The sequence below is a fragment of the Cygnus olor genome, chromosome 10, assembly GCF_009769625.2.
Source record: "Cygnus olor isolate bCygOlo1 chromosome 10, bCygOlo1.pri.v2, whole genome shotgun sequence".
In the NCBI taxonomy this organism is placed as follows: domain Eukaryota; kingdom Metazoa; phylum Chordata; class Aves; order Anseriformes; family Anatidae; genus Cygnus; species Cygnus olor.
In genome coordinates, this window is record NC_049178.1 from 3271929 (window position 1) to 3295754 (window position 23826).

Below are 23826 nucleotides of genomic sequence, written 5' to 3' on the forward strand. Positions count from 1 at the left end.
TCCATTTGAAGTGCTCCACTTCCTTTCAAATTCATTTATATGGAGATAAGGAACATTTTGTGCATTTTATTAATCCTTCCAGGCCTGTCTCTGGCATGGTTTGTTGTTACCATTATGAGAAAACCAGACAAAAGCACCCCAAAGCTTAACCTAAGGCTGAGATGTAGATGTGTAGGTGCGATGGACCTTGAGTAGCTCCACATCTGAGCACTCCCTGACCAACATCCAGCAACCCACTCTGAGTATTTTCAAGGTCATCCCTCCATGTACTTGCAAAGTCTTCCCTCAGCCAGTTTTTAGGTAAATCCCTCCCAAATCAGTCCTGCCTACAATGGGAGGGGAAGACCTCTTCTCTACAAGAGTTTCAGGAAAAATGCCACTACCGCAGGATGGCACTGCTGAAGATGCACTGCCCTCCAATTATCTCAGCAACAAAACTAAAGATGTGGAAAAACAGTCTCTACAAGACCATAGGAACGCCTCTGCAGCCATTCACTTTAAATGAGGGCCCTCTCCTCCAGCACGTTGACAACAGTGTTAAATGGCAGCCCCTCCAATACGCCAGATTTCTTGAAAAAGCAGAATTCTTTCATCTGCATTTGGTATATGCTGTAAATTCATCCAATTTTTCTGTTGTTTTGTTTTCAAAACTCTAACACTTATAGTTAAGTGAGACATTTGCAGAAATGACTACAATTCAAAACATCTGGGTATCCATGGTGCACAATTCACAAGGAACAGAGACAGCCTACGTTACCAGAACATTTCTACTGTCACATACTTACAGCAGTTATTCTGTTTCAAACAATAGTAGAACTTTATATATAATCTCGTAGAGCTAAGTAGTCATTAGATAGCAAGACTAAGAAGTTTAAATGAAATGTAGTACTACCTTCAATGTTAAAAAAAAATTGGCACTTCTGCAAATAATACAAACCTCCTCAATGGAAGACTATTCCTTTGTACTTGCTGCAGTTAATTTAGGAGATAATACTACATTTTGGAAACTGTATATTCTCCTCACCAGCAATGACTTGCTTTAGAAAAGCAAATAAGAAAACTAAATGCACATTCAAAATACAGTGCTCGCTATCATGACACGTCTGCTCATGAGAAAACCACACCTTAAGAACCGGTATTTAACAGGAGGAAAAAAGAGGGGGAGAAAGAAAGAATACACATTGCATTACTGAGATCTCATGGGAGGAAAACGACCAAATTTCCTTTCCTTCGGTGTGCTTTGACCCCCGTAGGGCTCATTTCACACACGGTATGGCTGTGCCTTAACAGACCTGAGCGTGATGGGGCTGAGCAGCATCAAGCACTCCGGCTGCCTGAAGAAACACAGCTCAGGGATGGTCTCGCCACACGACTAAGCCATGGTACCAAGGATGGGGAGGACAGCCCCACTTCGAGCTCGGGGCTGAGCCTGAGCTGCTTGTGGAGGCGAGGGCCCCGTGCCCTGCTGTCGGCAGACATGCAGAGCTTTGCTTCCAACACTTCTGAGAGGCGTTATGGTGAGCGAACGCCTCAGAAAGATCCCATGCATAGTACGGCCTGCTGACTGGGTCCCGCTACGGACAGCTTCATTTTAGCCCTCAGCCCTGAGGGGAAAAAGAGGCTGCCCTTCACATTTCTGTAAAGTTGCCTTTGTTTTTCTGAAGGCTTAGGGGAGAAACAACCCAAAACAGTCCCGATGCCATCCCCATGGCACCCTCGCCCTGTGGAGCATCGCTGGGGAGGGGTTTTGATGCCTGGAGCCATTTCTAACCTCCCACATCACCACACTCAGGCCCCAATGCAGGAGCACACAGCACCTTAAACTGCAACCGGACTTCAGTCTGTGCAATGGTTTCCTTTTATGCACCATATTAACATGCTGGAAATATACTTGAGTCTTTAAGGCTGTATTATGTGTAAGAGTTGCTTTATGACATGAGAGGAATGATATCTGCAGTTAAACTATGCAGAAAATATACCTGGTACCAGATAATTGCAAAATATTGCTATAAAAGAGTTTTTCAACAGAGTTTTAATTCAGTCCCTGGTGGAAACTCCATTCATTTTACCTACTGCTGAAACACATCCATAGCTCTGGTATTACTAGTTTTAAAACACAAGAATACGGCAGAATTTACAAATCTATATTGCAGTAATCTACATGATTTATAGTTCAAATAAAAAATGAGCTACTCGTTCCTCACTAAAGATTCAATATCAGATTGCTTTACTGAAGTGCCATACTATTAAGCAGTCATATTTACAAAATACACTGTCTTTTGTTACGATCTTATGAATAATTAAATCTAGAATGCAGTTATAATAAAATGAACAAACTATTACATTTTATCTCAATCAGGAACTAGAAAAACTGAATAATTCATAACAGGTCTTGCAGTCGTTAGCATGGATTTATGAGATTTTGATTAGACATTAGCAAGAACAAATATATACAACCAGATACATGCCCAAGACTGAAGAACACATAGCTTCCACGCTGGTTGGAAACTATAAGCTACATGTATAACAGACTTTGAAATACTTAAGCATTCAAACAGAGCTTTGTTCATTTGAAGCTTTCACAATATTAGCAGATTTAGAAGTAGATTTGCATCTCTCATGAAAAGTAAAATCATTTTATTTGAGAAAACCATAATCCTGAATATTCGCTATACTGTGTGCATCTTTAATACTTCATAGAGCCATTTAAAAAGACACCTATTTACAGATAAATTACTGTTTATGAATTTCCTCTGGAAGAAAAAAGTAATTTATTTCAGACTGTACTATAACATGGCATCATGTCTCCTCACTTGTTTTCAATTTACTAACTTATCTCCTACAATTATCATTCTACATCACTCTGAAGATATGAACTAAAGCACATTTTGGCCTAATCTCAAAACTTTGTGTATTGTTTTTTAGCGACATTTCAAATTTAATGCAAATATTTAGAGAAACGTTTCTCCCTCCAGAGAATTTTAACTCATCCTTCACCATGCCTGAAAATGTCATGCTGTCCCAGGGCATGGTCCAAGCCTGATTAGCAGTGGGAAGGCCTCCTATTGACTCGGGGTCACACATCCATATACACACAGCATTTATGTGCTGCAACCCAGGACGTTCATCTTTCCTCTAGAAAAATCCGGCAAGTGTGTGGTTTCTAGGAAGTTTCACTGAACCTCAAACATTACACTGAGCAAAACAAAGTTAAAGGTTCCTAGATTATTTTTATCCCACACAACGAACAATAAGCTTGTAAGAACAGTAAAGCAGACAAAATGGATTTTCAAAGGACCCTGCCTGCCATCTTTTCATTCCCCAGTGCGTTTCAAGAATGGTAAAACATCAGCCAGCTGTATGACTGGTCAAGGAGGGACAGAATATTTCAGGTCTTTTTTTTTTTGTCCAGATTTTTTTGACATAAAATTAAAGTTTCACTGATTTAAGTTGCACCTAAATTGCCACTCAGAACATTAATGTCGTTTAACACCTCTGATTTCATTACTTACTTCCGTTCTCACTTTAATTTTGCAGAACACTTGCACCAATGGACTAACTCCTGTCGTGCAAATATCCATTCTTGAGGTAATGCAAATACTTACTGGTTAAGCTATTAGAACATTCTTATCCATCATTCTCCTCTTCAAAATGTTTTTTTCGTTGTTTTTTGTTTGTTTGTTTTGTTTTTTTTTGTCTACCCAGAACATAGGCAGATGAACCTCAGGACTTCAACATTTCATCCCATGATGTCAGCAGTGACCAGTCACACTAACTAATTCATCCAACCTTTCCACCCAAGAGCAGCAAGTGATGGGTTAAATCTTGGCTATTAACTTTAATAATATCAAGATTTCATTTAGTTGAAATAAACAATGATTTCCCTTCCTACTAAAAATAACTATGTGAGCCATAACACATTAAAGAGTCTTAGATAGGCATTTTCATCTACAGAGAGGCACAGGCAGACATAGTGCAAAGGGCTTCAGTATATCCATTTGATCCAAGACACAGATAAATTTCAATACTAACATCATTCACAAATAAAATTACCTATTAGCCAGGGAAAACCACTGTACCACGTTCCAGATGAAGCACAAATCAGTGGGATGAGCAGCATTTCAGAGGCAGAGTAATGTGCTGAGCCCTGACCCGAGGCAGCACTGTTTCTCCACTGCTGGCTTTAATTTATGCTGTTAATTGCTGGATTGTCACTCAGGCACTCAACATGTGAAAGAGGAAATGTTCATACCTCCCATAACTGAGCTGAGCTCATGTTCTTATGATGAAGCACGTTATTCAGTTGCTATACCAGAGGAAAATTATCTTCCCTACAATTATAGTACTTACTCTTTTGAGGGGAAAGAAAACAAAACAAAAGAAAAAAAAACCACCATAAACAACAACAGAAGCAAAACAACACAGGATCTTGTAAGGAAAACAGTTTGTTCACTAAGATTAATTCTGATGCAGAGCCTTCTAGAAATAAGGCACTCCATTAAAATGTGTCTCCATTTTGAAGGATCTCATTGCTCATCCACACAAGAAGCTGAGAGACGTGACTCTCAAGCTGTAATGTTATTTTGAAAAAGCATCTTCAGAAACTGCCCAAGTCCTGGGAGGATATAAATCAGCCACCCCCAGAGCCTGGTGGAGCAGCGTCATGGCTCAGCATCACCTGTACACCAGCCCGCAACACACCAGGCTAACGAACCAGCCTCTGAGAGCAGTTAATGAGTCTTCCCACTGACACTCGTGGCAGATAATGAGTTCCCAAGTAGCAAAGCATGAAGACTGACTCCTGAGTCGCTGTAGTAAGCTAGCATTTTTTCACATCTTCACATTCTTTTTCACAAAGAAAGCTATTATTTGGTATAATAACTCATCTGGTTGGATAGATTGGCCTAACTTGATGCAATCATCTTTACCCACCAGAAAAGAGTGGAGAAAGAGCAGAAATGCTACCAGAGCAGAACAGGAACAGTTTCCATCACCCTTCCGTGAGCACACACGGTCAAGGAAGGCATCAAAGCAGAGCGCTGCTTTTCCTGTCTAGCCAATGCTCATGACTTGTTTCCTGCTCCCTTATTTAAAAAAAAATAATCTAAAAATCTTGCTTTTTTTTTTTTATAGTTATATATATATCTACCTTCTCTTTTAAAGGAAAGGATATCTATAGACCCACTGTAGACCTAGCACATACATTTCACAAGAATTATTTGCTTGCACTGTAAAAATAAGGTATTGCATTTCCTTATCAAATAGCTGTCTGAGGACACAAAACCATACATTATGGCAAAGAGTGAAGAAGAACTTCAGATAACGATTAACTTGAAGTAGTTCTTCAAATAGTGAAAAATACCTGTTTCCAATGGTATTTTATCTGCCCAATCTCTTCCTCATTCAAAGCTTTAATAAATAATAATAATAAAAATGTACTGTAGCTTTACCCCTTAATAGGTTGTCATTTCTTATCAATAGTTTGAGAGTCTTTATTAAATTCCCTCATTGAATTTCACTATTTGGTTGTGCAGTGTAACCTGTTCTTAACTTGATTTATCTGAGACAGCTAGGAAGACGTTTTAATGACTAAAGGTAAAGTGGACAAGAACATTTATCTTGGCAAAAACAGGGGAGGGAGGTAAGGGAGAGTGACAACACAGCCCCGAAAACAGCTGCTTTCACGTGAAATTGAACTATCACTTACGTCATGAGGACTGGTTAAGCTTTCCTCAGGACCTGTTCCCAGATAAATTAGTGCATGGTTTATTCTGTGCAGGTTACTGCAGGCTCCTCAAAGTGGCTCAGTGTTCAAGAGCATATTTGACCCTAAATCTTACTGAAATGAAAGTTGTGCTTGAGTGTTTCCATGATCAAATCCTCAGTTAGCTCATTGCTGGGGAAGAGGTTTAACCCACCTGCGCTCATTAGACTTTTAGGTTCCTTTATTGGAAGTAACGAATAAAGCAGATTGCAGGAGAAATATAGGCTGAGCCCAGAGTTCAACACACATCTCATGGCTTCAGTCCAGTACCTAATCTTTCTCTGCTCTTTTCCATTATACTCTTCCATTGATACTGGAGTCAATTTGCCGTGCCATCACCACAGTAACGTAAGTGAAGTCCATCACACTTGCAGCAACCTGCCTTCATTTTAAACTTCATACAGCAAATTGTTTTTCTGCTCTCTCCTACTTCCTCTGAAGTCACCTGTGTCTCTTTAGAAATCCATCCCACTATCCACCCATGTTCCTGTTATATTGCCTTCACTCCTTGGGAGGCATCTGCTTTCCATTTCAACCTGAAAACGCTCTGTTTCCTACATTATTCTTTTTTTCATAAATTCCTTATGCTGGCTCGCTTGGCAAAATATAAAGTGTTGTGTCTGCCCAAAGGCACAATGAAAAACTGGATAAAACAAACTGAATGTTCTCATTTTACTATGCACTGTACAATAGAGACATACATCAACATAACCTCAGCCAGGATTGTTTGGCAGAATTTGTTCAAAGTGTGAATGAATAGCAACCTTATATTCCCTCTGGCGTTAGTTCTGGATAATCCTTGTAAGTCAAAACTTGTATTACCTGTGCCAGAGGTCAGATAATTTAGACTATGTTTGGTCTTTAATGTTTCCATGACAGCACCCTTTATTAGCTCCAGGTTGAAAAAGGGGAGGGGGACCAAAAAACCAACTAAATACGTTCTTTAACCTTTTTCACCAGCTAAGAACCCAAACAATTTTTCTTTCTGCCTTTTAAACATTTGGCTCATTTGGATCAACCCTTCTGTCACTGAGTTTAAGCTGAAACAGTTCATACACAATCGTCTTTCTATTAGCTGCTATAATAACTCAGCGTAGGCATAATGTTTCTTGCCCTTCAGCATAGTCTTGGCTGTATTTATCTCCTCAACTTTCCTTGCCCAGATATTGCACAGAGTATATTTATGCTGTCTATTAACTTTCAAAAGAGCTGGGGCTTTGGAAAGCCTGGTTCCGATTACCCTCGCAGTTCCTGTCTAAAGAATTTTATCTTGGGGTAGAGCATGCTCTTTGCATGCTGCTTTTTGTGGCTAGGTAGGCTCCTTTCTTCAAAACCCACATTTCCACCAGCCCTGTTTATACTTAAAGTTAAAATTAAGAGGTGTAGCATTGATCAGGGAACGTAGTCAGGGACTGACTGTCAAAGCACTTGAGAAGTTTAGGTAGGGTCACTGAATCTGCTGCAACTCAAGCACGTAGTAACAAAAGCACTTTCAAATGTGTTCTCAGTTACAAACTGAGCTGAGGTTGTAATGGTAAATAAGTTACAGAAAAAAATGTTCCTTTAAAAGAAAAAAGGCAAATAAAAATAAAGCAGCAAATGGATGTTTGTCTTAGGCTTTAATTTCAGTTTATGTACTCCCCCTACTTGTGTGTTTATCTACACCAAAAAAAATATATATATACAGATACAAAAAAGTCATTTGTTTCACCACATAACTATTCAATGTTAGCTGAATAGTTACACTGAACTATTGCAATGTCTGCAATACTAGGGACAGCCATCCATCAAGACATGTTGCTGCTTGAAATTTTAAGACTGAAGCAGTGAAAAAAGTCTTTGTTTTGGACTGGGAGTTAAGTCAAACCACTGTGCCATTTTGGAGTTCAATTACTTAACAATGCCAGGCACACCTTAATAATGAAACCCATAAAAAGACATAATTTGATCTAATACCAATCATTGCAGAAATTGTACTTTTGTTGAAAGTCACAGGGGAGATTTTACATTTGTATCCGAATTGCATCTTCACTGGGGCACGGTTACAGGCCCAGATGCTGCACGCACACTGCCAGAGCTAACACACCACAAACTGGTTAGGAATAGCCACATGAAGCCAACAACACATTCACTCTTCTTTTGGGTTGCAGGTGTAAGCTGTTAGGTATTTGAGTTTTGAAACTCTTAGAGTTGGAAAAAAAAAAAAAACAACAACCAAAAGAAACACAACCAGATAGCTTCGATCTGCTTTGATCAGTACAACTGCACGCAGCACCGACTAGGAATACGCACCAAGCTGCACTGCAGGAGAGCCCATGAAGAAATTGCTCACAAAAAAAAACCCTCTTGGATCATTTTGGGGAAAAGATGGCCAAGGCCAAGATTTTCTCTCTCTTCATGACCAATTCATACATAGAAGAAAAAAAGTGAAATTCATCAGAGAAGTCATTCACTGTGAAGTGAATGCTCATCTCTGTTAAGGACATTACTGAAACAAACTGGGAAGATTGACTCACTGACTCATCCCCAAGCTGCTGGTGTCAGCTCATTTTCTCTGCTACATTTTTCAATACAGATTTCAAAATAACTTAATAAAGTACGTTAACAACAGAAGTGGCAGGCCCAGCCAAGCAGTCTTGCACACCTTGAAAAGGTAAGAAAAGGTGAGATTGCATGCTCCATGAGCCTGCCAGGCTCCTGTTCAAATACACGCCCTCCGGCTCTGCTTGGACAAGGCTGAGGGCTGCTGACCAAAACATTCTGAACATAAAAGGAAGGAAACCATTGAGTTTCTAATTAGCATGTAGGGATGCTTAAACTGAGCAGGAGAGCTGTTGTAGGGCTCCAGCCTTCCTTCTTTAGGCATTCTACTGTACTCCTTGCTAGTCTTTGTCAGGTCTATAATTATAAATTGCATTGTTTATATATTTTATGGTGTTCTGAAGAGCTCTCTCATTTCCTCTGGCTTTTCTTTATGAAGTTCTGCAATCAGTGTTTGTGCAAGTGTTTTGTCATCAATAATGACTGCTGCCCAGGGCATTTCCTGGATTAATGATAGGCTGGAAGAGTTGATGGCCCATGGTTCTGCCTTGATCCATTAACCCCAAGGAGGTTTCAATTCTCCAGGAAGCACCCAGTGCCAGAGCGGTTATTGCGATGGAAATTCAGTGGGATACTTCAGTCAACAAGAACAAAACAATCTTCCTTTTATCCCTCACTAATGTAGGAGGCAATATTAACTTGGATGGGAGGATAATGACGTTTGGAGTGTTTCAGGGAAATTCAGCAGCTGCTAGCAGGAAGCACAGCTGGAAATTTCTCTTTTGCCACGCAGTGTGCATCAGAATCAGATCTGGTTAGAAACAAGATTTTAAAATTCCCTAAGTAGTAAATGATTTGGGATGAAAATGAAGAAAACTGTGTTTTCAACCACTAAATGAAGCACCTTGTTTGATACTGTTACTGTGGTTTCACATAGGACGTACTGAGCGACTCGATTTGCTCATCTTGACTTCAGACTTTATCTCCAGCTCAAGCTACCTGCTCTCCCATGGTGTAGCTCAGTGCACCCCCTCTGAAGCCTTTGGCCATCATATACCAAGAGAAATACAATGACATGAAGGGTTTAATTCCTTAATTTCTCCCTATCAAAAATCAGCACCACTCAGATTGCACACACAACTTGTATGTTTTGTTTCACCTCCATGTTTCCTAATTAAAATGAGGAAGTTGCACTTCCATGTGTTCATGAAGACAAAAATACTATTGAATACTTGCAAGCACTGTTACTGAAGTCACCTTCAAAACTGGTCACTGTTATTGCAAACTATGTCAGAAGTGCATGTTTTCTTTTAACTCTATGGGTTTTGAACCTGTACCCATGGTAGCCTACATGTCCAATCTGCTCCTTTACTAAAAGGAGAGCACAAAGCCCTTGGATGTGTAGAATAACCACAAGCATGCTTGTATTAGAGCAAGTTCATAGTTCAGTGGCATTGATGAAACTTACCCACATGCTGAAGCCCTTTGCTGACTCAAGTCCTGCATGAGGCACAGTGGGAACAAGTATGACAGTGCTTCCTACAAGAAACATTCAACAAATAACATCTGTCTCCCACAAAGTATGAAATAATCATAAGAATGTTGTGACTTGATTAGCATTTCATTAGCTGACAGCTTGTATCTGTCTCTCCAGAAACTATTTCTTCAGCAGTCTCAGCATTTTCTAAGCTGGAGAGATGGTCGCAATACTTTTCCTTCTCAAGATCCTATATGTACGCTGCTGGAAATAAGCACAAACACAACTGGAAAGGCAGAGCTTGGGCATCCACTCAATATAGCACTAAGGAAATTTCTCTTTCTGATGCCAAGAAGCCGGAGGAGGACTGTGTGCCACAGCGGCACTGGGGAGGGCTCCAGCACCCTGCACGCAGCACCTGAGACAGTCGCAAGTTAAATCTCAGCTGGAATTCGATCTGCTGCAACGGGCTCTGGCTACACTTCCTACTTGGAAACTACAGACTGCAGCCAATTTTAAAGGAATTTACATTCCTGAATATATTTTACTTTGGAACCAGAGATGAAGAGAGAGAAAAGAGACTGACTTGTGAAAAGCTCTGACTGTGATTTAAATGTGTTTTGGGGCGTTTGGGATAAGATGGCAAATTCTAATGAAGGGTGGAGGAGTCTTCATCTCTCCCACAAAGGCTCTTTACAGTTACTGTGAGAGACGTCCGAAACAGATAAAAGAATTCTAAAGAAGTCAGAACTTTATATATTGCTTCAGCAATACTTTTCCAAAATACAGGTTTTATTACTTGTACACAAATAAGTAAAGCTAGATAAGGGAGGAGATGATGCAGAACAGAAGTAACTGAAACCAGGGCAGGGAAGTGGGTTTTGTGCTCTGTTTAAAGATCAAATTATTGTTGAATGATCAAAGCATCAGGATGGTTCAATTTTGAAATTTCTTATCCATGTTTCTAGTTCAATTCAGCCTGCGAGTAGCTAGCAATAGGTATACAGACTTAGGTCTGTCCCAGAGGCTGTTAATTTAATGATCTGTACAAAGCACTTCATGGTGATAGAAACCTCTTGGGGGAGCACATAGGAAAGGAACTAAGTGTCTGTACGCTGAAAGCCAGAAAAATCTGGCCATAGCTGCAAACGGAAAATAACTTGCTGAGTCATAACCCAAGATGTTGGGATCCAAGTGGTTGAAACACCAGGCTTTTGGTGACTGAGAGGTTTTGGAGCACCACCAAATTGTACAGGCCCACAAACACAATGCTGAGGAAGGCCAGGGTCTTTTACAATGTTCTCTGGATTTTAGTTGTTAGCTTAACAACTGTGCTCCATTAGCTGAGTTGGTCAAAGCTTCAAATGAGACATTTTTTATAGTCTTGGGCTGCAGGATGTTGATGCAGAGTCAAGCTTTTCAATGTTTACATGTGTTTAAAATAAAAGTTTTTCTCTCACCTCTATAGAGTTCTCAGTGGCCAATTAATTTCCAAGGAAAATGAGCACAATCCTTACGTCTTCACTTAGAAGGGATCTGCCCATTTTTTTCTGAAGGAAGGAAAAATTACACTCACAGCCCAGTAAAGCATAAATTATATCTTCGTGTAGTCCCAGTAATTACTTCATACAGAGCTCCTTGTATGCTGAGGAGCTACAAACACAAGCACAATCCTGGTAACTACTGACATCATTAAAAGCATGGTTACATAGTCTGCATTCAGCCTGAACTCAGTCTGAAGTGTGCGGTTACCACCTTGACTGTGTTTCAATAACCCAGCTGCACTACCAGCCCTGAAATCAGAGGGATGTATTTATATCCTGCACGGAGACCAAAATCACTAGGCAAGTATTTTCTTCAGTGCTTTTTTCTTTCTGCATCAATGCACCTCATGAAAAACAGATTCCTTAAATAAGGTCAGAGCATTGAGAAGACCAGTGAAAGATAAGCTCACCCCCTCCTAGTTTTTTAATAGATTCAGGTCAAGAAGAGAAACATCTTAGTGCTGAGTTGTCATATGCTGTCTAGGCATATTGGCTGCACTATTTATACACACTGACATCGTTCTGTATAAGGGCCTATAATGTAGATTTTAATTCTGTAGCTGACAACCTAATTTATTTTGTTAGTTATGTACATGAAGGTAATCAGCACAAAATAGCTCTTTTATAAACTACCCCACAGAAGCAGGACTCTACGCATAATGGCTTCTCCGGCACTTTTAAAATGATGGCTTCTCTCTAAGGACTAATCTGCTTTGACTTGCATTTGCCAATTACACCTTTCTATGCCGTATCGGCAATCTAAAATGGATGTGAAATCAATCTTAAAAGCAGAATACAGCACTAGAGAATATCCAAAGGAAATCCACAGAGCTCAGTAAGGTGCCAGCAGCATCCCCTTGTGTTCTTCCCCTCATCTTCCTCAACAGATGCAGCTTCCCATTAACTTGCAAAGAAGCTTCTCTTCCTCAGAAAGGCCTCTGACAAACCAAGTAGCACACCCTGCACATCCCAAAAGGGATCTTGGAGGCAGGAAAGGAAGCAAGTTCCTGTGGCAAGGACACCCCTCACCTCCAGCAGGCCCAGGCCACATTTAACCCTCGTAAATCAGTAACACCAATAACTGACTGACTCATGTAAGCAGAAATCATCTCTAACACAGAGCTAAATCTCAAGTGTTTTAAGACTTCAGAGATGACATCTGAGGACACGAACTCCAGAATAAGCTGCTTTCTGCCTGACAACAGCTATGAGATGAGAACTCCTCATCTTGCACCAGCCACATTTCCACAAGGCCCAGAAGCTGCTGCTCCACTTCGTGCCCCGCACTGCACCCACCACCGGTAAGCTGGTGTAGGCCTCAGTGGGAAGGAGAAAGGGAGCAACGTGCGGCACGGCACAGGACGATACAGCACGTTCTTGGCAGTGCCTGGGCACCAGCCAGATCCCTCCCCCAGTAAGGAATGCATCTTTCTTCATCGAGGGAGAGGTTCAACTTTGAACTTGCTGCTTCTCCCAGCCGACAAGCGCTCTTTGTTAGCTGCCAGCTGTTTCCTAATCACTGTGAGACATCAGCTTTCACACAGTACAAGGGCCAAGCAGGGGTGAGAGGTGGTGAATTGCTCCCCTCTTCCATACAGTTGGAAATACGGGGTCAAAATCTGACTTCTGGTGGGGCTTCACCAATGTGTGTAAGCCTGCCGTGAAAAGGAAGAGGTGTGGAGGGAAGATGGAGCATATATGACTGTGGCTGAATATTAGCACACATCTCCACAGTGTCTGCAAACTAGAATGAAAGCCAGAAATCATTATTGCCTCAGACAGGTGAGTCTTAGAAAAACTGAAGACAAATGTACCTGTTTCCAAAAGAGTGCACTGGGAGGTCACCTAGCCAACTAGCCCAAGCTGCAGATACCTGCTCTGCGGGATTTTCTGGTCCTTGCTACAGATGAGACAGAAACCTTTTGAGGCGTAACACCATGCCTAGTACTCTGATGCTCAGTATGAGGGCACAGGAGAAGGATTTTCTGCAAGGGCAGCCTAGCCAGAGGTTAAAGCTGCCATGCCAGGAGGAGCTCCGAAGCTGCTGGGAGAAGCACCCGCCCCGAGCCGCACGCCCTTCAGCAAGGGTTAGGACCACCAACAGAGTTTATTGGCAAGGCTACTTTTAGGGAGGCGTTGTTTGTTTTTAAATTCAAGTTAAATGCACTGCAACCACATTATAATGAAAAATTGGCTATCTGGCAAAAGGCAATAAGAAACCTCTTGGGATCACAAGCTTTCTAGGCAATTTGTTACAAAAGCTCTCATATAAAATGTGAATATTCGGCTTTTGAAACAGAAAAGCACCATCCACATGTTTCAGGTTTAGGACCATTCTCTCCAACCTTTTTGTATGACCCAAATTAGACTGGGCAAAGGCAGTACTGTGCATGCAGCTGTGACCATGACTCACGTCTGCTGTTCACGTGGCTCTGTACCATACTGAGGAAAGCATCAGTAGCCCAGCTGACAGGGGCAGACAGAAGTAACTACAGCAGCAACAGCTCCCTGCACCACTAAGCAATGCCATCTGAGCCCAGCTGGTTTCCTGTAGCTCTTACCCTGGCAGGTTTCTACATTTCACTTCTAGTTCTCGTCTCTGAATTCCTTAGTCTTCTCCCTTTGCTACCTGCACACATTCCTCCCATTTTACTTCATACTTTTTCCTTATCTCCCTGAAAATGCTTTCATTTTTCCCATGTCTTTTTGGAAACTCTCCAACAGGAAAAAAAAAATCCCTTCCCCTCTATGTCAGGACAGAAACCAAACAAGCATCCAGCTAGCCCACAATTACTGATATTACAGTTACTGGGCACCGCACCGCTTACCTGGTCCACATCCTCCCTCAGCCCTTTATCAGCCTTAAACTCACAGCTTTTTGCATATTTGCTCCCTAACTGAGCAAAGCTGCTGATTTCCGTCAGGGCTCCCAGTGCTCAGACTATCAAAGTGCTCCTAAAAGTGCTATTAGCCCTGCCCTCATGTTCAGCAGGTATTAATGGTCTGGAAGAGGAGATCCATCACGCTGTCGGCAGCACCAGCACACACTTTGTCTGCCCTGAACCTCCTCCCCCCCCGCTGCACAATTCCCATTTGCAACTGCCTCAAGCCAATGGATGAAACCAAAATAATGCGATACTCGCATTGAATCCATGCAATTGGAAAAGATTTTATTCAGGTGCAGTGTTTCATTGATCTTCATATGACTTTTAATCTCCACTGTCTGCACACGAAGGGACTAGCACTACAACTGAATGAATAATATTTCAAGAAGTTGGAAGAACATGGAAAACTAAGCTAACAGTTTCATGTATTCATAGTAATATTATGACTTACCTTTGCAACACATGAAGTACAAAACAAAACTGCAGTAATAATTAGTGCAACTCTATTCACTTGATTTGTGGATTACAGTGATCTACTGAGGAAATAATATTAAATACCAACAGAAGTGAGGAGAAGCCTTCCAAACACAATTTTGCTTTCCATCCTCTCCTCCTCTCTAAAAAAAATCCCATGTTATAGTTGCTTAATTGCGTAGAGTCAGGAAACTGTTTTGTCTTGCAGCTTTTCAGCGTTTTGTGTCAATTTATACAAAAAGTTTAATAACATCAATTGTCACTGAGAATCAATGATAAAAAAGTTTTTACATACATCTCTAAACTGGGGTTAATACATAAAAAACAACTGCAAGCAAGGAAAATGCACTGGCATTTAAACACAGAAGATTACATTAATTCCCAGGAGCTGACATCTTACTTCAAACAACCTCAGCCCAAGATGAGCAAGAGCCCAAACTGCCCCGTTTTCTGCCAGCAACAGACAGATCCAACTTGAACGGAAAGAGCACTGACAGGTAAGATTTTCTAAATGCTATTTCCATGGAATAGTTCCAAAATGCTTCATATTTTTAAGAAATCAATTACATTTGATACTGGTTTGACATCCAGTGATACTTGCTAAAAAGAAAGACTTAACATTTTTAACCCTTGAGGTAATATTTTCACAATTCAGACCAGTATAAGAAAACAAGTTATGAGTTGAACTTACACACCATATACCCAGCACCATCCATTTAACTGTTGCAGGAATGTAAGTGATCTGAAATTTGACAAAGATATGCCTACAATCAGCAATTTAAAAAAATTATTATTGATTATAACCACAGTCCCAGCAAGTGCTTAACCTCTCGTGTGTCCATTTTCTGCTTTTGTTTCTTTAAATTCTAAGGACAGACTGACTGACACTAATTAGAATGACTTCAAGCAGAGGAGACTTTCCCTTCAAAATAGCCATAAATTTGAATCCCAGCAGTCTAACTCATGATAATCTTTCTTCATGCAAATCTTGAAAATCTTCCCAACGCCTTAAGAACTGTTTCGGCTGCTAGAATAAGGTACTGCTCCCATTCATGAAGTTATATGCAGCATGGTTGATATCATCTCCATTTCATACAGAAATTTTTCATACAGTCCTATGACTCTTTCTTTTGTCACCTCAGTGAAACAAGTGGGTCCATCACACATCATCTTTATGGATTGCTTTTTTAAAAGTAGGATCCAAGCTAACATGCAACTTTTTCTGTTGTTCTGTTTTTAACATATTAGCAAAGTATTTTTCCCTTAATAGTGGCACTCTTCACTTACCAGAGCTGGGGCAATACAAATCTCCTCTGAATTCCTCCTTCCCTCATAAAACAGATTATGTAATTGTTCATGTTTTATGAAAAAACATTCATTTTCTTTTTGTAACCAGCAGGATTTGAGGAAAATAAGTTATATGGATAATGACAGAAGATAACAATGTGGGGCTAATGTCCCCCCATTCTGACAGCAGCTTGGGAAAGACTTCCTCTAGACAGCGAGGCAAAGCATTTACACTGAATTCCCACTCCCCATCTCAAGCGAGGGCTGCTGACCCTCATGCCAAAGCTTGCACATATGCCAAAGGGAGGGGAGGCTGCAGGATGGCTCCTGCATGGGAAGTGTCAGCAGACTCCTCGAGCTGCAGGGGCAGAGCAGCACCCCTGGGTCCCGGGATGTCCCCCTGACACCAAGCGGGAGCCCCACATGCTGTCCCTGTGGGCCAGGGCCCCAGGCTGCGGGGGTCTCCACAGGAGGCTCCAGGGCCACCGGCTGGCTCTGCTCTAGAGCAGCCCACATCTCTCCTTCCACCGGGGAAAGAGCCAACAGATCAGCCACTCGAGGCAAAAGTTATCCTTTGAGTGATCCCACCTCTGCTAACCCTGAGGGATTCATGCAAACTGTGTGCATTGTTCTCTTGATTTACTACAACTGCAAGGCATTCCCACCTTCCCCTAGAAGACTTGGCTCGACTAGCTCCAGCTCACAGGTATGAGCATTGTGTTAGCCATGATTTACTTCCACACAAAAGAAACATCTTGCATACTTACAAGTTTATTTCAGCAGGAAAAAAAAAAAAAAGCCATATGTCTCATTAGATCTAGATTACTGCACTTTCCACAGCTTAATCTGACATCAAGAAAAATGAAAAGGGCATAGATCTGCCTTGTCTTATAGTGCATGTCTTTTGAATGACATTGCCAAGGATTATAACTGTAAACAAGCCATAATTGGAGCAAACTGAAGGACACAGGATTAAAAAAAAAAAAAAAAGTGATGTCCTGGAAACCCTGGAAAGAAGTCAATGTAAGAACTACATGTACTACTAAGTTACTTCCTGAATTCCTTAAAAATGGATAAAAACTTCACCAAAAATCTTCCACATTTTCCTTGCTGTTTTATGTTTCTTTATAAATATCTGAGAATTTTCAGTGCTAAATATACCAATGTCTGCAAAATGGAGATGATGGAGCAATTACTTACCTAGTTACCTTGACAAAATACACTTTTGTATTCTTCTTTTTTTTTTTTCATAGGATTTCACAAACTGCAAACGACATAAGTGCGATCTTTACCTGTAGGGACTGATGCTGCTTATCATAATACAGTATGCAAGATAAGTCACTTTTCTGTCCATTGATTATTAATAGGAAGACCAGCCTTAAACCTGTGATGCATAAGTACCATGACAGCCAAAGCAGTGATTATGAATACCTCTCCAGTCACCCCAATCTCTATTCTGCAAGCCTCATAGCAGCTTTAAGCCCTGTGCTTTTGCTTTGTCAGACTGTTTGCTGTAAGCTGTTTGCTTTGCCAGACAGTAAGAAGACAGAGGTAACTTCCTCCCTTTTCCTCCTGCCTGAAGAGCCTGGATGGATGACCTTACCTCTGGCTGTACTAACGCGCAAGCAATCCAGATAGTCCTGTGCTGGCCTCCTTGTGACACTCACCACTGAGTTAATCTTAAATTCCTGATTAAAAAAACAAACAACACTAAATGCTGTTAGGGCCCCCCACTGGAACAGCATGCAGATTCTCCTCTGTTCTTTTGGCTTTTTCCCGCTTCCATACCTCATGCCAAAAAGAAATGCCCCCCAGACTTCTCATTACATGGCTTCCTCACAGTTTCCAATCTTAGACATTTTTTAAGTTGTTAGGCAGATTTCTGGAGGAAGTTGGCAGAAAGATAGAGATAGCTGAGGCTCCAAACTCCTGGCAACGCTCAGAGGACAGAGGCAGCCGACCACAGTGCCTCTGGGAGGACCAGAGGATGCCAGGCATGGCCATGCTACAGACACACACAAACCCTTCCCTGGAATACACATATGTATATTTTTGAAATAACTACCCTCCCATAACTCTGCCTGCACAGCCAGTATTTAGGACAACTAACACCCTTATTTAAGTGCAAAGTAGGTTTTGGTATTTTTAAAACCAGTAGATCCACATCTTCTCACACACAAAGTTTTTTCAGTTCAGAGACTGGGAGAGGAAAAACAGATTTGCTAGGCTTTGAGATACCCACCTCTCCCTCCTTTGAGACCCCTTCTGAGCCCTGAAGGAAGGAGTGCTCACCCTGAACTGGTTCGTCTGAGATGGAGACGCCGCTCTTCCCAGCCCTGCAGCACAACCTGCACATGCCCGGCACCAATTCGCTGCTGGGAGAGCTCAGGTGCTGAGCACCCGCACACTGTCTCCTCCCCGTGCAGCTCATTTCAGTTCCCATCCTTCCTTTCAGAAAACTTCAGCTGCAAATATCAACTGTTTCCATAGCTGCAAATACGAACTGTTTCCACAACGAACTGTGTAAGTTCATTAGTTAACTAAAGCTATGTTCATTTTCCACACAGACACACAACGTCGCTCACCCTGTTTCAATCACAGGAAATACCTGACCACATAGGAAATAACTCTGTCTGCCTCGGCCCTCCCAAAATCAGGCCTTATAATGCCAGGAGCCATCTTCTCACCCCCTCCCAGTGGGAGGATTTTGTATCAAACTTCCTTCAGCCTGGAAGCAGCCCTGGGCAGAGGGCTTCTCACCCTGCAGGTCTGCAGAGCCGAGCCGTGCAAGCCCTTCTTTACCTGAGCACAGATGTGGTGCAGACACAAAGCTCTCACATCACGGGGGTTGCTTAATGAAGCAGCATTATGTTTACATACTTCATATTTCTCTGGACACACCTTCAGGTGTTCTTTTTGATCACACCACAGTGACATTTCACCAGTGATGCTAGAGGACCGAGTGGATTTGTGCTGCACTGCGCTGTGCAGCAGGCTTTCTGTGGCCACAGCCCCTGCTGCTCAAGTCACACAGATAGGTCCAGTGATGAACAAGTTCAAAACTGTTATCGTAACATAACTCCTTCAAAAATAAAGATATTCTTAAATCTTCTTACATGACTGCTTCTGCAAACGGCCAAAACAATGACAAAAATAATGTACGGGTATTCATACAGCTGGGAATCATTTAACAGTTCCTTCTAGCTATTCCAGTTCCACCAAGTATCAAACATACAGTAAAAGTTTCTTACTCTTCTGTTATGTAACAAGGGTATTCAAGATCAAACTCCTTTAAAACCTGTGAAACTACCACAGTTACCTATCCAAGAGATAACAAATCCATTACATTTGTAAAAACACAGACACAAGGTGACAAATTGAAGTTTTAAAGTGATAGAGAAACCTGCTTATCTGCTATTAAAAGGCAATTCAGAAATAAATTTCTCATTTTATTGAACTGAATTTCTAGCAAACATAGTTTTTAAATGCCACTAAATAAATCTCGCAAACCTCAGACTCTTAATTTCTTGATTGGATGTGTAATAAATACCAGAGGCTTGAGGTAATACAATAAGCAATAGGGCTGAATCATTTTTTGGCCATACAAAGGGGAGATAATTTAAAAACTTTACGTAATTTTACCAGACTGACAGCTGAGGTAACCACCTCAAATGACAGATATATCTAAAACCATGTATGAAGCATGGCACTATCCCAAAACTCCTCTCTCTATCATTGTTCATTGAGGGAAAGCTGTTATCAGTGTGCAACTTATAATACTCGAACCTTTTGTCAGTATGGAAAGAAAACCTCTACCCAAACATGATCTAAGAAGCTTAAATAACTGCCAGTAATATAAGGAATAGGAAAGTCAATTAAAACCAAAGCTCTTGTATCGCATACCACATAAATATATACCCCAGGAGTCATCTTGGAGTGTAACTCCAGGGAGTACAACCGGAGCGCTGATCAGAGTGCATAACCGAGGTAGCAAAGTGAGAGGTTGTGCTGCGCACCCAGCACTGACAAACACGTTGCGTTAGCAATGCCCACGTCAGTGAGACCTGTCTGCAGCCGTGCCTCTGCCCCGAGGGCTCTGGATGCAGCCGCACTCGTGCATCCTGCATGAAGGCACGTAACACACCTGGGTAGTGCAGCCTTCAAACCCAGGTAGTCAACAAGGACCTCTCTGAATCCCGTGGTTTTGTTATTCAGTGCTCCGCCCACCAGTCAGCTTTCTCAAAACTTTCTATTTACCTATGAATGTCAGTAACAGTCCTTGTTACAGAGCTTGTTACAGAGCTTGTAACAGACCTTGTTACAGAGGTGATAGCTGACACATGCAGGCTCCATACAGACCCACTCCCATCGCTTTTAACCCTTCAGAGTACAGTTGAATTGAAGTAGGATGCACAGATCACTCTGGGAATTTATTACACTGGCCAATTGCTCACAGAAAATCTGGAAGGAAGAAAGTTTTGTTCCTATTACAGATGGAGATAAGGACTCAAAGAGTTTACAGTTTTGCAATCTGAGCTTCTGAGCTGCAGATTCAAGATCTGAGACAACCTGAAAACATGAATTGTGAATTTTTAACTTACACCAACATGAAATATGAATTTTTAACCTACAACTTTCTTAAAACTTGATTTAAATTTAAAAGTGTAGCTAGCACTGCCAGTCATTTTTACACTGGAGGGAGAATGAAGTCCTCAGCAAGGCATACATTTTCACAGCACAATAGCATCAAGAGAAGATGCTGATGATAAAGAAGCTGAGTCAGATCAGAAATAGACAGCTTGAGAGCATCTGCAAAGCAGAATGGACAAGATCTCTGCTGTGATGAGTCACCAGAGATATGCAGGAAATGAGGATCACTCAAAACAGGAACAATTATCACAGCAACATAATGTTATTTAATGGGAAATTAATGTTTTATTCAAGTGATGTTTGCTAGATGTAATTCCTTGTATCCAAGCAAGTCTAGAACTCCAGCTCCACCTTTAAGACTTGGATCTGATTTTCGGCTCAGTTATGATCTCCCAGAGTTGCACAAGCCTCACAAACAACACACTGTGCTTCTTCACAGGCTGGGAAGCTGAACACTATAAATTGGATTTATCATACACAGTGTGATATAGACATGGAAGAGAGGTTTTTTTTTGTAGATAGATAGATAAAAGCTCTTTAGAAGCAAACATTCATCCCAATATATGGTATAAAAGATAAACAAGCACTATAAAGTCTTCCATAGAGTTTGAGAAAGACCAAACCACAAAGAACATTCAGCTCCAGCCTTATCCAGAAATGTAAACAGTTTAAGGGGGTTGGTTGTTGTCCACAGCCTGCAAGTAATTAAGCACTAATTCTCTACCACCTACTGAGCAAGAAATTGGAGAGGAAACATGACACAATGCTAAGTATGCACTTTTCAGGCCAGGCTCAACTGATGTATTCTGTCCATCTCCATCGTCTTCGTCAGACCAGTACTGATTTGCCCTCCCCTGTAAAAATGAACAGATGAAAACAGGAATCTCCAAAGGCAGAACCACAGATTTTTATCTCAAAGTAAAAAGATTCCCAGTGTCAACTGAAATTGTCCTGATACATCCAATGCCACCCACAAAGCAGAAGGATAGGGTGAAGCATTTCCAATTCCCTTAACTGGGACTCATTTGCAATAGCCAAATCCTTGAAAAGACCTTCATCTCCTCTCACCAAAACATTTTCATCTTTCCACTTTATTTGCAGATTCTTTTTCACTGAAAGAAGATGAAAGGTTTAGCGGCCTTATCTATAATTAGACACACATTTGCCACACATTCCTGGGACAAATAAACTGAATTTACCTTAATAGAATGCTTTTATCCAGCTGAACTACTTCAAATTTGCTCCTGTTTTGTTGCACAGTAACATCTACAAAATAAAAATCAAGCTCAATCCCAGGAAAGCAGCACTCCATGGCACTTTTTCGAGCTTTACGGACCCCCTGGGACATAAAAGAGGAAAACTTATGAAGCTTGAAGGATTTTTTCCCTTCCCAGAGTCTCCAGGCCCGCGTGAAGCCCTGCCGGAGCCGCCCAGTGACGACAAGCACACCCGCATCCTCTGTCTCTGCAGCGCGGCTGAATCACCGACCGCGGCAGCGCGAGCTTCGGCATGACTCCTCAAACCCACTCAGGTTTCATCACTCAGGTCCAAGTTTTGCTTTGGCGGACAGACTGAAAGCTCGGTCCAGACCTCTATTTTCAATTTAGACCAGTATCCATGGTAACTCTGGTACTATTTTAAACCATTCCTATTTAGCCGCCTCCAGGTTGAAAGTGAAATAGAAAAAATACCAAGCCCACCCTATCACCCACTCCTCTAACAGCTCACAGCGTGTGACAAAGTGGGGCATACCTGTCAGCTGATTTACCTTCCCGTACTAAAAATTTCAACAATGCTCTGTTTTCTCTCTTCAGTGATTTCTGTGGGTCTGAGCAAGAGAAATGCTTTAATTTGTCTTTCACACTCCAAATTTGCCTTACTCCTCTTCAGGTGCTCTTTGCAGCAGTGACATTTTTGGGCAGCTATATGACTCCAGGGGATGAAACCTTTACAAATCACCTCCAATATCAGATTAGCTGAAATAAATTTTAAGATCCGACATGCCTCCCTTCATTTTGTAGGTGACATCCAAGGCATACATGCCTATGCTGGAGCACAAGATGGTTTTAATTTGTCTCCTTTACAAGCATGTGTGGCACAACGCTTGATGAGCAACTTTGCCACATGGTGGATTTTCACTGTGTCCTTGTACTGAACAATACTTGCTGCAAAAGGCAGAAATTTGTCAAATTAAACAGTTTGCATGACTGGTAGTTACGGAAGAAAAATGCAGGCAAGTCTGAGCTGTGAGAAATGTCACAGCTAAACGCGAAGCCAGGTGAAGCCTGTTTACATATTCACTCTCATTATCAAGCTGCAATTAGAAATGCAGAACCCCATGTGTTGTTGGTTTTGCAAACCAGGAGCTACTTTGCATTACTTTGAGGATTTTCTGAGTCTTTGGGCTCAACTCAGTTACCAAATCAAAGGCTTCCTGTGTCCCCAGGGATACCTTATGGTACGGCGGACCTCCAACTGCCAAACCTATGGGGATCTCTGCAACACTACACTTTCAAAGAACATGATTAAATTTTCCATCTTTTTATATCTTAAGTCTTTACACTGGGCTAGCAAGCCTAAACATTCCTGTGCACACTTCTGTGGCACCATGCAAACCTGTGGAGTAATTTTGCCAGTTAAAGACTCCTGCTTATAAATCTCCTTTTTGCAGTTACGTAGATGGTGGCAGTGGCCATCACTGGTGCAGAGCCAAATGCCCCATTCTTGACAGACTGACTCAGAGAACACATTAGGAAGTATTTTAGTGCCAGACAGAGGGTTTTTGTTTATTTGTTTGTGTTTTGTTATGTATATACAAGTAGCTGAAAGATGCTCAGCAGTTTCAAAGTCAGAAACCAAGTCTTTCTACCAAGGAATAAGAAACCAGGAGGAAACCAAGACAAAGGCATTTTCCAGTCTGATCACAGCTCCCCAGCACACAGCTTGAAGTTACTTCGCACTTTTTAAAGGCATTTGACACCCAACAGAGGCACGCACAATCCATATACCAGTGTTAGCTGTATTTACACATTCATTCTGCATGCTCTCCGTAATTCTGTAATGAACACCAACTTCAAATTTCAGACTCTAGCTCAGCCCACACACCTATGCATGCAGGTACAGCTGTCTCCTTACTGCCCACCAGCTGCACACACAGAGCAGCCCTAAAACTGGTCTGCAGGAACCTGCATATAGTCTTCGAAC

The 23826-nt window shown here is 41.5% G+C and overlaps 1 protein-coding gene and 1 long non-coding RNA gene across 2 annotated transcripts in view; both read right to left on the reverse strand.

Annotated features, from left to right (window-relative positions):
* Positions 1-23826, reverse strand: part of FBLN2 (fibulin 2) — a 104668-nt gene that overhangs the window by 38345 nt on the left and 42497 nt on the right.
* LOC121075323 lies at positions 21511-21977 on the reverse strand. The gene is made up of 2 exons (XR_005822902.1): positions 21822-21977; positions 21511-21734 (listed from the first exon to the last, which is right to left on the reverse strand). It is a non-coding gene; the product is annotated as an uncharacterized LOC121075323 (long non-coding RNA).